This window comes from Mesitornis unicolor, unplaced genomic scaffold (assembly GCF_000695765.1).
Source record: "Mesitornis unicolor isolate BGI_N332 unplaced genomic scaffold, ASM69576v1 scaffold6657, whole genome shotgun sequence".
Classification (NCBI taxonomy): Eukaryota; Metazoa; Chordata; class Aves; order Mesitornithiformes; family Mesitornithidae; genus Mesitornis; species Mesitornis unicolor.
Genome location: NW_010198315.1, coordinates 113069 through 125452, shown reverse-complemented (window position 1 = coordinate 125452; position 12384 = coordinate 113069).

Genomic DNA, 12384 nt, shown 5'->3' with positions numbered 1-12384 from the left:
TTTTTGGTATTGTGAGGGCCAGAGCTTTCATAAGAAAAGAGAGGGGGGTAAAATCCTTGGATTTGCCGAGTGTTAAATGACGGTTTCAAATGCAGGTATTTTTCCTCTGTGAGAAACCACAGGTATCTGCCTTTAAATGAGTTTCTCCTATTTGAATATCTAACAATTCACATGCCTTACTCACTCCAGAAAATAAGGTTCTGAGTGAAAAGTAGTTCCTTAAACAGGGAACTTACTCCTGTCGGTTTCACTCTGGTCCCTTTATACTTCTTTATGTTGAAGTATAGTTACTGATTTTGTTTACAGCACTGAGAGTTTAAATTAAAGAAACTGTAACATATTTCTAAAATAAATTATTTAGCTATATGGCAAATGTCACCCCTCAATCCCTCAGTTCCTTTGAGTTTTATGAGCTGTTCACCAAAAAAATCACTTTCCTTGCCAGCGCAGCACAGCCAGCTCTGGGGTGGGAAGTGTCATCCCATGCACAACCAACCACAAGCACAACAATTGGCTTGGGGGCAGTTGCCAGAAGGAGTAACGGATGGCTGTAGGGAAGCAGAAGGTGACTTCTCACTGGCTTATCACTCAGACAGGTATTTCAGCTCTGATGAAAAGCATCTGTGGAGTTTGAAGTCCCACACTGGTCTGGCCCATGGGTTTCTCTCTCGTGCCACTGCAGTGTCCAATCCTGACCAAGGGCCTCTTCCAAAGTCCAGCACCGCCTCACTCATCGATTTCCCCAGGTTTTGGATCAGGTCCTCGCAAAGAAGAGTGCCATCTACTGAGACTCCCGCCACCGGTCACGCAGCGGCCAGGTCAGCGCTGCCGGGCCACCGCCCTCCGGCCCCGGCCCGGCGGGGAGCGCTCCCTGAAATCTCAGGGCTGAGCGATGCAATCCCAACTTTTTTTTTTTTTTATTCCCTTCCCGAGTGGGTGGAAAGGCAACAAGAGACAATGGACTCAAAAAATGTTAATATTTGAATACAGCGGAAACCGGGAGCCTGACAATAACTCAGCTACTACAGAATAAATTCAGCCATCTGGAGATTGTGACACGTCCAAAAAGGGAGAAGGAGGAGGGTGGAGGGGGGAGAGAGACCTTAAAAATGAAGGATTTCATTCCATGTTGAAATGCATTCTCTGCGCAGGCTGCTGCTTTAATGTTGAACAGCATAGGTCTCTGAGCGGTTTTGTGCATCAAAGACATATGTACTGAAACACCTAGCATCTTGCCGCAACTGGATGTTTATGTTTCTAGACCGGAGTTGTTTGGCCCAGCGCTGAGTTTGCTGGTTGATACCAGTCGGTTTTTTAATGTTATCATTATTTAAAAACAGTTTTTTGAGACTCTGAATTTTTAAATACATACAATGGCAGTGATTTATAAACATTCCTGGTTTCAGCTGTAGCTGTACAGAAGGGTTGAATCTGCTCTAAGCATAATTTTTTACATAATTTTAATAATTGGAGGCAAATATATTAGAAATCTTTTAGGTTCATTTAAAAATCTATGCAATTTAAACAAACACTGAATTGTGTAATGGTTTGTCTGGGAATTACTTAGGCTGCACAACGTAATAATATTTTATTAGCTGTCATTTGTTTTCTAGGAAGAAAATGGTGATTTTTATGTTGTGTGTTATGTGAAAACTTGGCACTGAAATGGGACAGTCCCTGAACATGAATTTCTAAAAAGGTGGGACAGCAGTTGCCCAAAAGGTGAAGACTTGAGAAAAATTGGCGTGGGTCATTTCTTTCCTGAAATGAAGCAGGGTACAGATTAGGAGCCATTAAGGTTTGCCAGGAGTTGCTGGTCATAGAAGCCTGTTTAAGTGCTCACTGTCAACAAGGAAATCACGGGCAGCACTTAAAGTGGCTCACCTCTGATTTATTCATAAACCTCACACGAGCACTTGGCTTTGTTCTTGCTCTGGTAAGGGGGAACTGAAGCCAATAAGAACAGGAATAAAGAGCTTCTTGCATGGTCCAGAAGTGAATAGCACTTTATCTCAAAGCATGACCTCCATTCCCAAGATCTGTTGTGTTACAGTTGACTCCGCTAGATGTGTATTCTCAGATGAATTGCTAGAAGAGGTTACAACAAATATATACTTTGTAAACCCTCTAGATGTAACAAGAACTGTGTAACTGGAACTTAGGTTCTAACTTGACAGAAAGGTTGAGATATTCATAGTGCGCTCAGAGATTTCCGTTTCAGACAGCGCTTTATACTGGTGTTTTTAATGTGAGTCAGAAAACAGTATGATTATGTGGCTGCAATTCAAGCAAAAAATGTCTGTTCTTTAAGGGATTCATTTGAGAAATGTATTTTAATAAAAGCAGACACACAGAAATGTGAAGTAGTTCAGAGACCAAAAAAAAAATAAAAAGGAAAAGAAAAAAGTTGACTTTGTTTTTAGACATATTTGATTGCTGCTGCTTTATTTTTGTTTCTCTAAAAAAGGCAAAGTAGTGCTCACAGTCTGTGATGGGGGAAGGGACCTTTTGAAGACGGTCAACTGCCATGTTTGCACTGGGGCAGAGGTTGAGTACAGTTACTTAAATCCCCAGAGAAACATTTAGTTAACACTAGTCTCTTTCTGATCTCATTGGAGTCTGGTTTTCTTTTCTCCTATTTAATGAAGTTTGTTTGTTGATATGTTTAGGATATGTTTTTGAACTGACTTGCATTTTCACAACAGATTTGACCAAAAGAGTCATAATGGAAGACAGTGATGAGAGTTAATGATACGTCTTTGATAAAGCAGTCCTCGTGTGCAATCTGATCACAGCCATCAGCTCATTTGTCATGGCTGAAGTGAAAATGTCAGGACCAATGAGTGTATCAGTGCTGAAGGGGGCAAAAGGGCTTTTGGAGACACTTTTGTGCTGGGAGTGGGCCATAGCTTAGATGCAGCTCTAGGGAAATACTGGGATTAGCCAACTCTATGCACAAATCCCTAGCATAACAGAATTAGTTGGGAAAATGAGGTTTGTTAGGGGAAAAAAAATCTGTAGAACTTCTCTAGGCTGCAGTCCAGGAACTATGCAAAACAGTAAGGCATTTTATTAAAATCATTTTAGCAATGTAAGCATACACACATTCCAACAAAAATCACAATTGGTAGCCAACATTATAACAAACCCCGTCTTAATGCATTTTGCATATGTATGTGGGTTTGCTTCAACAAAAAAAACTATAGTGCATTTAAAATAATTATATCCTCCACAATCTTAAAATAAGGTTTTCTGAATTTGACACAGTGGCAATTAATCCAACATTTTAAAATGCCAGCTGATGCTGATGATCTTTTTGCGTGGGTTAGTTCAAATAAAAGCTAAGGGCAGTCTCCCTGCTGCAGACACTTCTTGACTCAGGAGGTGTAATTCATTCCTATAGGAACATATTGATTGCCAAACGGGGACTGGTGTGGCTGGCCTCTTCTCTCTTTGACTGGTGTATACAAGATGCTTCTGAAGACTATCACAGTAGGCAAATGTAGGAAAATCTATTGTATATAACTGCCTTGCCATGACTATGAATGCAAATACTTTAGACCTCTGAAGAGCAAGGTTTAATATCCTTTACTTTTTTTTTCACATTCGTTACAAAAACTCTGGGTACTTTGTTAGCCAGTTTCTATTCTATTTTTTATCCTTGTTAAACTCATGATCTCAATGGTATCCTGCGGCAATGACTCCTACTGTCTAACCCCTTTGACCCTCTCATCATCGGGTTTTAATTTGTCATAGTTTACCTTTCTTGGAAACCTGCTACTTGTCTTTTGATAAGCCTCGTCTTGCTTCCTGTTGCATACCTAGGAAGAGCAGGGTGCTTTTGCCACTACGTTGTCCATAAAAATGCTGAAGAAATCTTGATTTCTTTGAAGTAGGGATCCTACATGCCAGACCTCTTTGGCTGCCATGGAACTATGTAGGTGATTAACCAGGTAATCTCATCACCTGCACTATGCCAGCTCAAGAAGAGCAAGCAGGAGTGCCTTATTCCATCTCCAGTTCATGGGACGGTTACTGAGGAATTGTCTGAATATTAAATGTGTGTAGATAATTATCTGTCTGGCTACACCAGTTCATAATGGCTGTTTGCCCAGGGAAGGGATATTTACCTGTTTTGCTGTACTTCCCATTTGTTTGATGTTGCAGAATTGGGGTGTTTCCACTTCACAGATCTGTGCTGAGGGCGTTCAGCAGACGACCAGTGCTGAGCTGAGAGCAGTTTTTCCTTTGTTTAGTGTGGCTATTAGAGGTGCCGCTGCAAGTTTATAATCTTTCCGTTGGATTTAATGGAAGGCTGAGAGGAAAATTAAGTTTGGTATCGGCTCCATTGTATCCCTGATCCGGTAGCTGCCACCATACACAAGGCCTTTGAAACAGAGCAGAGCATGGTGGAGGATGGCACTGGCCCTCACTGTGCTCTGGGTTATTAACGTGTCTGTGTTGCTACCGTGCAGCGATCATCTGTGGTGGAAAGCTCTCACTTTCTTTTTCTTTCCCAAAACTTGGGCATAAGTTTGGGAGCAGATGGAGCTCACACGTAGGCTGATCGGAGGGGGTGGAGAGCAGGGGATGTGTGGCAGAGCCTTAGGCTGTGGCTCAGATACGAGGTAATTGCCTCTGGTAAGCCCGGGCTTCCTCACAGCGGGCTTGCAGCTAGCATGTGAAACTCCCTTTTGTGGTCACAGGCTTCAGGCCTATGGTCCTTCTGGGCCTTCTCGTGCTATGAACATGGCCACAGGGAGTAAAGATACCAGGTAACCTCGAGTCTGGCATAGAAATGTGTAATAAAGCTGCAGCCACTAGCCTTTAAACCCCAAACAGTTCCCTGTTTATGCGTGTCAGTGTGAGTGGCAGCAGCAAAGTAATTTATTTAATCTAATTAGTACTTATCTTTGTTAGGAGTCGTCTGCAGATTTCTTCCATTTCATGTACAGTGAATTGTCCTCTTTCAGATAATGTGCTTGTACAACCTTTTTTGTTGTTGTTGTTTAATTCTACTGATTTATAGTATTGAAGTGAAATATCCGATACCTGTTTCCTGTACTTTGACTGTACTAGTCAAAGAAGCTGATGAGATTCTTCCCTCCCTTCCACAAGCCCTTTAGCTGTTTTAAATGTATAATTATCATTGCATGTCATTTGATAGCTGCACTAATTGCTGCCAACCATTGTCTGTTTGCACTTAATGCTGAAACCTGATCAACATCCTGCTTTGGTTGATGTTTGGTGGTAAACTTTAATTAACTCTTAATGCATTGAAGAAGAGCTCAGTCTCTGTGCTAACTAATCATTTACCTTCATTATGTCCTGACAGCTCCACTTGTTCCTGGTACTAATAGATACACTAGTCAGTAAATAAACCTGCAAACCTTCATGCCTTGAAGTTGTTCCACATTGATATTTTGTTGCTTAAAGTATAATGGGGTAAAGATAATTATTTCAGTTAGTTTTGTATCTCTGCTTTTCAAGACATCAATCTCAAATTGGCTTTTTCATGCCAGACAATATCATTTTAATAGTAACTGTAGATTTAAGATAACATCATTCCTTCAGCATGGTTCCCATATACATGCATCTTTTGAATCAATACAATTAAGCTTGTCTCCTGTTGGAATTCTTGTAATTATTTTTCCTGAAATAGTTTTCCTGTAATGATATTGAAGTTAAAGTAATCAGGTTACTGGCAGATCATGTAAAATTCAACTCAGAATTGCTGGCTGCTTGATTTTAATTTGTCTGACATCAAGTTTGTTTGAAAAGGGATAATATGTGGTTAAACCAAGGAGCTTATAATTATGGTTGACATTTGTTTGTTTATAATGAAATCTAATTAAAGTTCATACATTTTAAAACACAAAAGTTAATTACTGAATTGCTCACTACACTTATGCACAGCAGTCAAATTAACTTGCAGAGCAAAAAAAAATTACAAAAAACTATGCATAATAAAAACAAAGTGCCCAGCTGATCTTGGCAATACAAAACAAATTTGCCATGATAATATTCTAGAAAAAACAAATGCTTTATTAATAACTCAGCTGTTTAAAAAACATCCTGTATTTTCACTGACCAGGCTGATTTTAATACAGAGTAATATTTAAATGTTTAACATGATCTACAACACCCACGGCTTTTTTTTTTTTCAGGTGCATAATTGGAAGAGTCTTACACTCTTGTAAATGTGCTTGAAAGCATGATTCTTTATTTTTTTTTGTTTTTAACAAGACTTTCTGAAGTCATCTGGACTTGCAATATCTCCACAAGAACTGCAATGTTTGCTCCACTACCTGCCTTGTGATAACTTTTAGAAAGATCATTGCAGCATTTTTAGCATGCAAGCAAGGTAGAATTAGGCAATCAAAAAAGTACTGTGACGTTTATTTCACAGTTGGTTTTGAGACAACAAAGAGGTTAGGTGAATATTGTAGAGCTACTTTGACTCCCTAGTCATTGTTAGTTTTGCAATTCAGTCTTAACTTCTGAATGTGCTGACAGAGGAAACATTCAGATTTTAGTAAAATCACAGTTTGTGGTAATTCACATTTTAAAAGATGATGCTACTCTATTTTACATCATTAAAGTATTTTCAGTGTACTTATTTATGTTATTATTACATTTTTATTAAATCAGATGTAAGTTTAATGAAGCAAAAAGTCTATGTTTCCGTAATATTTCCTTAAAAGCTGTGAATGCGAACTATCTCTTTCATAGCATTTGAGAACAGGTGATGGATCCAGGCAGTGGGATTTTTCATGAAGACAATTAGGATTAATTATCTAGCTGCTTCTATTTAATTTAGTTCCATGTGAGTTTAAAACAACGTCTAATGTAAACTAACTTTGGCCAGAGTTAAAGAGATTAAATGGTGAAAGCTTTACAGATTGGGAGTATCGACATACGAATAAACACAGTAAATATGATTTATTAATTCCTAAAATGATTGATGCAGTGAATTTCTTTAAAGGAAAAGGTAATATGGATTCAGTAGCTAATTTGTATATTTAGCAGGATTATTAACTTGAACTTCCAGATTTAATAGGGATTTTGTGGGTGAAAAGGGAAAGCATGGGGGCTCTTTTCATTAACAGCATCCTTGTAAAATTGAGTGTAATTTACATAACCTTTCACAGTGTATATTGTGTGTGTTATAATACAAGATCTGATTGATTTGTAGATTAATATTTATTTAGTAAAAGAAAATCAAAGGGATTAAGCAGTCATCGTTTTAACTGTAATCCTACTTTGCATAGATGAGACAAAGGGAGGTGATTAATGCTCTAATGTTCACTGGGTCACTATAATTCAGATGCACCTTTTTCCAAAAAGAAAGAAGTGGAAAAGTTGGTGTCTTCTCCTCGTATTGGCAAACAAGAGTTTTCCAGCAATACGTTAATTGATTAGGCCATTCTTCATCACTAATGAAGTAATCACTACAGAACCTTGGTGTCAGATGGAGTAGCAGAAATATGGTATAAAAGGGAGAATTAGAAGGATAATTACAGTTTATGTTCTTGTCTCAGACCAATGTGAGCTATTAATGTTCAGTTAGAACAAATACGTGCAAACTAGGTTGGATGGAAAAAACCAAGCAGCCAAATTTGTTTGCAGAGGTAGCCTAAGAAATAGGCCTATCTTGCATAATGATTACAACATTTTCCTAAAACAACAAACAACAACAATGGTGACAAAAGAAACATATTGCACAGTAGCTTTGTCAAGCTGAGATTGCTGATCTTGCTTTTAAAAGGAGAACAGCTGCAGTGGTTTCATTAAAGCCGTGGAAAGAAGACAGGAGAGTAATGCAACAGTTCTTCACCATTACAATTAAATTAAAAAATCCAAAGCCTATAATAGTGTTATGGCCATTGTGTACACTTTCCCGTTGCTCCTCAGGATAGAAAACAAAGAGGCAAATCCTACCCTGACAGTGAAGGAGAGCTGATCAGACTCAGGAGATTTCATTGTAAGAGTTTAAAAATCAGCTGGAATGATGTTTGGTATTAGCCTTTGCGGATGATAAGAGGAACATGAGAGAAAATAATCGAGTTGAACGGTACACTCAGGTTTCTCTTTTGCAAACTTTTCCATCCCCCCTCCCATCCTTTCAGTGTACTGTTTTAGATGCATAATATATTTCGTTACATCCCTCTATTCAAACTTAATTACCTTCTCCCCTTTGTCGTAACATGGGCGGAAAGTTTTTTGCCGTGTCAGGAGAGGTCGTCACACATTCTTTTGCAGTTCTCTTCATTAATTCCTTCTTGCAGAAGCATTTTCTATCGTGCTGGGAAGGTAGAAGGGTGTAATAGAAGAGCCCTTTTTTCAGGAAGCTCTAAGCTGGTTAATGCAGTATAATTGTCTGGACATAGACTGGTCTTTGTTTGTGTGGTTCACTTCGAATCAGCTGTAATTAACTCCAGAGTGTTTCCAGATTGCCAGCAAAGAAAAATTACAGCTTTTCTGTTTTAAATTGGAAAGCTCACAAGTACATTAACTATGCAGATTGCTTTTACTTTGATATATTTCTATCCCATAAGAAAAAGTTTATTTGGCTTTTTTCCCCCCCTCCACCCAAAATATGCCTTTGTTAAGTTATTTGATTTAAAGTCTATTAGAGTGTAATGGCTACTTAATAGTTCCATCTGAAAAATATTTTTCTTCATATCATCAACCCCTCTGACACTTGCATTTGTCTCATGTTATTGTTTCTCAGAGTGTTTTTTGTTTGCTTGGGGAGAAAGGAGTTGGTGTGTTTGTTTTTTGTTACTTCTCTGGGCCCAAGTTTCTGATAGATGTCTAGATGGTTTTCTGTACAGGAAGATAAACTGCTCTGTATCTTCTACACCGAGCAGACTGGAATGAAAGACACCCCTGCGTTACACCAACCCACCTTCTATTCCCTTGCAGCTGTAATCTTAAGGAAAAAAAGAAATATTCGTAATAATTATAGGACAGGTAGCTTACCTGTATTTGGATATTTCAAACAAGCAATTGTAGAAAAATGGGTAATTTAAAATCTGTTCAACTCGTGGTCAGCTAAGTGCCTACCACACCCTGTTAAGAGGTGTACAGTAGTTTGTAATTATGGACTGCAGCATGGGCTAAAATGAGAAGCAGTGTGAGCAAGTTTCTAGCTAATGCATCTAATAATACAGCGCTATACACAAAGGATCTGTCAGCAATTGATGCAAAAAAGTCTGACCAAAATCTTTTTCTTTTTTTTCTTTCTTCTGAATTTAACAATAAGGAATTTAAGCCTCAATGTGGCTTTAGCAACCAAAGAAAAGAAGCTCTTGGTGTCTGCATAATACCACTTTGATGGATTTTTTCATCAGTCCTCTGTACGTGGCAACAAATAAACAAGTATAATTATACTTGTGAAGGCCTATTCATTGCTTTGTCAGGATTAGATATATGTGCAGTTTTCACACTGAGCCTCTCTTTTGTCTTTGCCTAACTCACTATGACATATTGATAGAGGATTTGGTATGGGGAAAAGGCCACAGCAGAGACAGTGATGACCTTTTGGAAACTTGATATAATTCAAGGATTTTTATTTATTTTCTGAATTATTTTTTTTTTGCAAAAGATTTCTTTAAATTGTTACCAAATTCAGAGGCAAGTGTGCAACTTTTAACCCATTTTTATAAAAGTAAATAAAGAATCAGAAGTGATATGAGGTGGCTAAAAAGCAGATGGGAATAAAAACAATAGGCTAAGAAGCCTCTTGGTCTTCTTTCCCAGCACTTAGCACTGTGGCTAACCTAGCATTCCTTTCCCATTATTCCATCCTCTTGATCAGATCACGTTCTTTTTAATCATTTCACAAACACTGTCTCACTGGACCGTAGAAGAGGGCTGGGACAATCTCAATTAAAAAACAGAGGTAAAACTGGCATTTGTGATTCTTTGTTCTAATGGGAACTCTGCATTCTAAATGCAGAGGAATTCTCCTATTGTTCAGAAAGCACCCCCTTTTCATTAGCAAATCTGGCTGTAGGTGGGTTTTTGTAATTTAGCTGAGCAGAGTAGAGAGCACAGTTTCTCCAGGAGGAAAGCAGAAGTTAGCAATTTAAGATTTTCTGTATACTGGCCATTAGTTCCGAGAAAAGGATTTAAGATGATGAAAGTTAGTAGCCTTGTGAATTACTGAGAGAACTTTAAATACTAAGCAGAGTGGCAGGTATGTATTTCTGTGAACTCAGCTGATAGCACTGGCAGAGATTTGTTTTTTTTCTTGATGTCTTAAGGCTATGCAGATACGTGTTTAATATATATGCATTTTTTGGTTTTCAATTTTTGCATACAGGAAGGAAGTATACTGTATGGTTTGCATTGTGATGGCTTTTGTAAAGAGAATTGAAATTTGTTGTAGAGACTTTGTGGAATAATGTTGGTTCTGAGGTAGTTCTTATGGTTTTGTTTAGCTGTGACTTTGTGAAACTTCATTATAACTCTTATAGAAGGTCCCGGGGGGGAGATATTTTTTTTATTTTACAGTATTGAAGATGCTGTAACCTCTAATGGATTCATGTTCCATCATAGGTTACATACAATCAGTAAGTCATCCCAGTAATCTTTAATTCCTCATCAAGGTATAATGATTTCATCTGCCTAACCTGATAGCAAACATGGCCACGAAGACTGTAAACAGCTCAAGTATGCGAATATATGTTATGGTTTCACTCTGTGTTGCTCCACAGTTCAAAGATTTAGTATTTGTTTTAATTGGAATGAAATATACTCTTGTTTATACAAATGTGATCAGAGGGGCTGATGTCATTGTTTAGTACTGATTAATACTGAAGTTAGGTAAGGAGACTAATAACTATAAATGTGCAGTTTATATTAAAATGTTGATTAAGTAACAGAAAAGATGTTATGACACTTGTTACTGTGCTGGTTTTGGGTTTTTACTTTGGTTATGTGATGGAAGGTTTAAAAATCTAGCTTAGTTCTGCTAAATCTTTTAAGCTTGGAAATTGCAACTGTTCAGTGCAGGGTTGTGGGAAGAAGGGGAAGGGTGAGATGCTACGCTGCAGAACCCATTTTGTATCTGCCTAAAATTATTTAATGCTCATAAATGCCAGCCTGGTCACAGTATAGCGTGCATGCCCATGACTATTCTGGCTACTGTTTTTGTGTGCGCGCTGGACACTACAGTGCTGTGCCGTGATAGAGTGCAGTATGGGTAGAGCTTGCTTCAAGCAGCAAAGGTTAAATGAAAAGCAATGGATAGGGCTAGAATAGTTTTAGGCAGTTACATCTGGCTCCATTTGCTGTTTTAACTCCTTCTTTATCAGTAGTTTTACCCACTAAAGAGGTTTCACCTGACTGATCCATTCATGGTTCTGGATAGGGCAGAGTTACTTCACATGTGTCCCTGTAGCATTGCTGAGAAACAAAACAGAACTACTACTGCCTCTGCAATGGTCCAAAAAACTTCATGTGTGTGTATGTTGGTGCCAGCTGGGTGTGTGTCTTCACACTTGCATGTGTGTTTATGTGTGGCTGAAATAGTCTCATGAGTGCAGTTGCTGAGTGGATACATGTAAAAATGCTTTATACCAGCACTGTTTATCCTTTTGTGTCAGAGTTGAGAGACACCAGTATGAAGACATTTATACCAGTCCTGTACAGATGGAAGGGGCTGGGATTTGCTTTCTGATCTAAGTATCCTTGTGCAACTTTTTATCTGTAGATAAGGCCTTAGGAGGAGAATGTGTTAGACATACAGGCTTTCTTTAGGACGCATATACTGTTTGTGCAGATTTGCCAAATGGGAAGGTAAACATGCTCGTCTCTGGACTAATTAGAGAATTATTAGGTTTTCATGCTCTTTGTGATCAGATTATTTCAAAAGGTTTTTAAATTGCATGTGTGCCATGAGCATAATTAACCTGGATCTCATCAATGATTAAAATTACACACCAAGCTTTGTGACGTTTGATTCAGCAGCAATTAGGCTGTCATTTTAGCCATCACAGATACCAAAACTAATTTTGATTCATTTTCATTCTATGCAAATCTTCTGATGTATCTTAAACTGATCACTTCCTCTCTCTGATTTAGCTGACAAGATTAAATTTGATTACACTTAAAAAAAATTAAGCAGCTATCCTTCATACTTAATATATCAGTGACCTTCACTGAAGGATTTCCTAGGCAAGGATTTTTTATTTTTTTTTTTAATCCCCAAATCACATTGAGCGATTTTATGCAGGGATATAGCACCTGGCTATTATGTGTATAAATATATATTGTCTAGCAATGCAAAAATTTTAAATTAGATTTACATTTCTTGTAAACGAGAAGATGGAGAAAACATTAGTGCTTCAGATAACTAAAACAATAGTTTCCAGG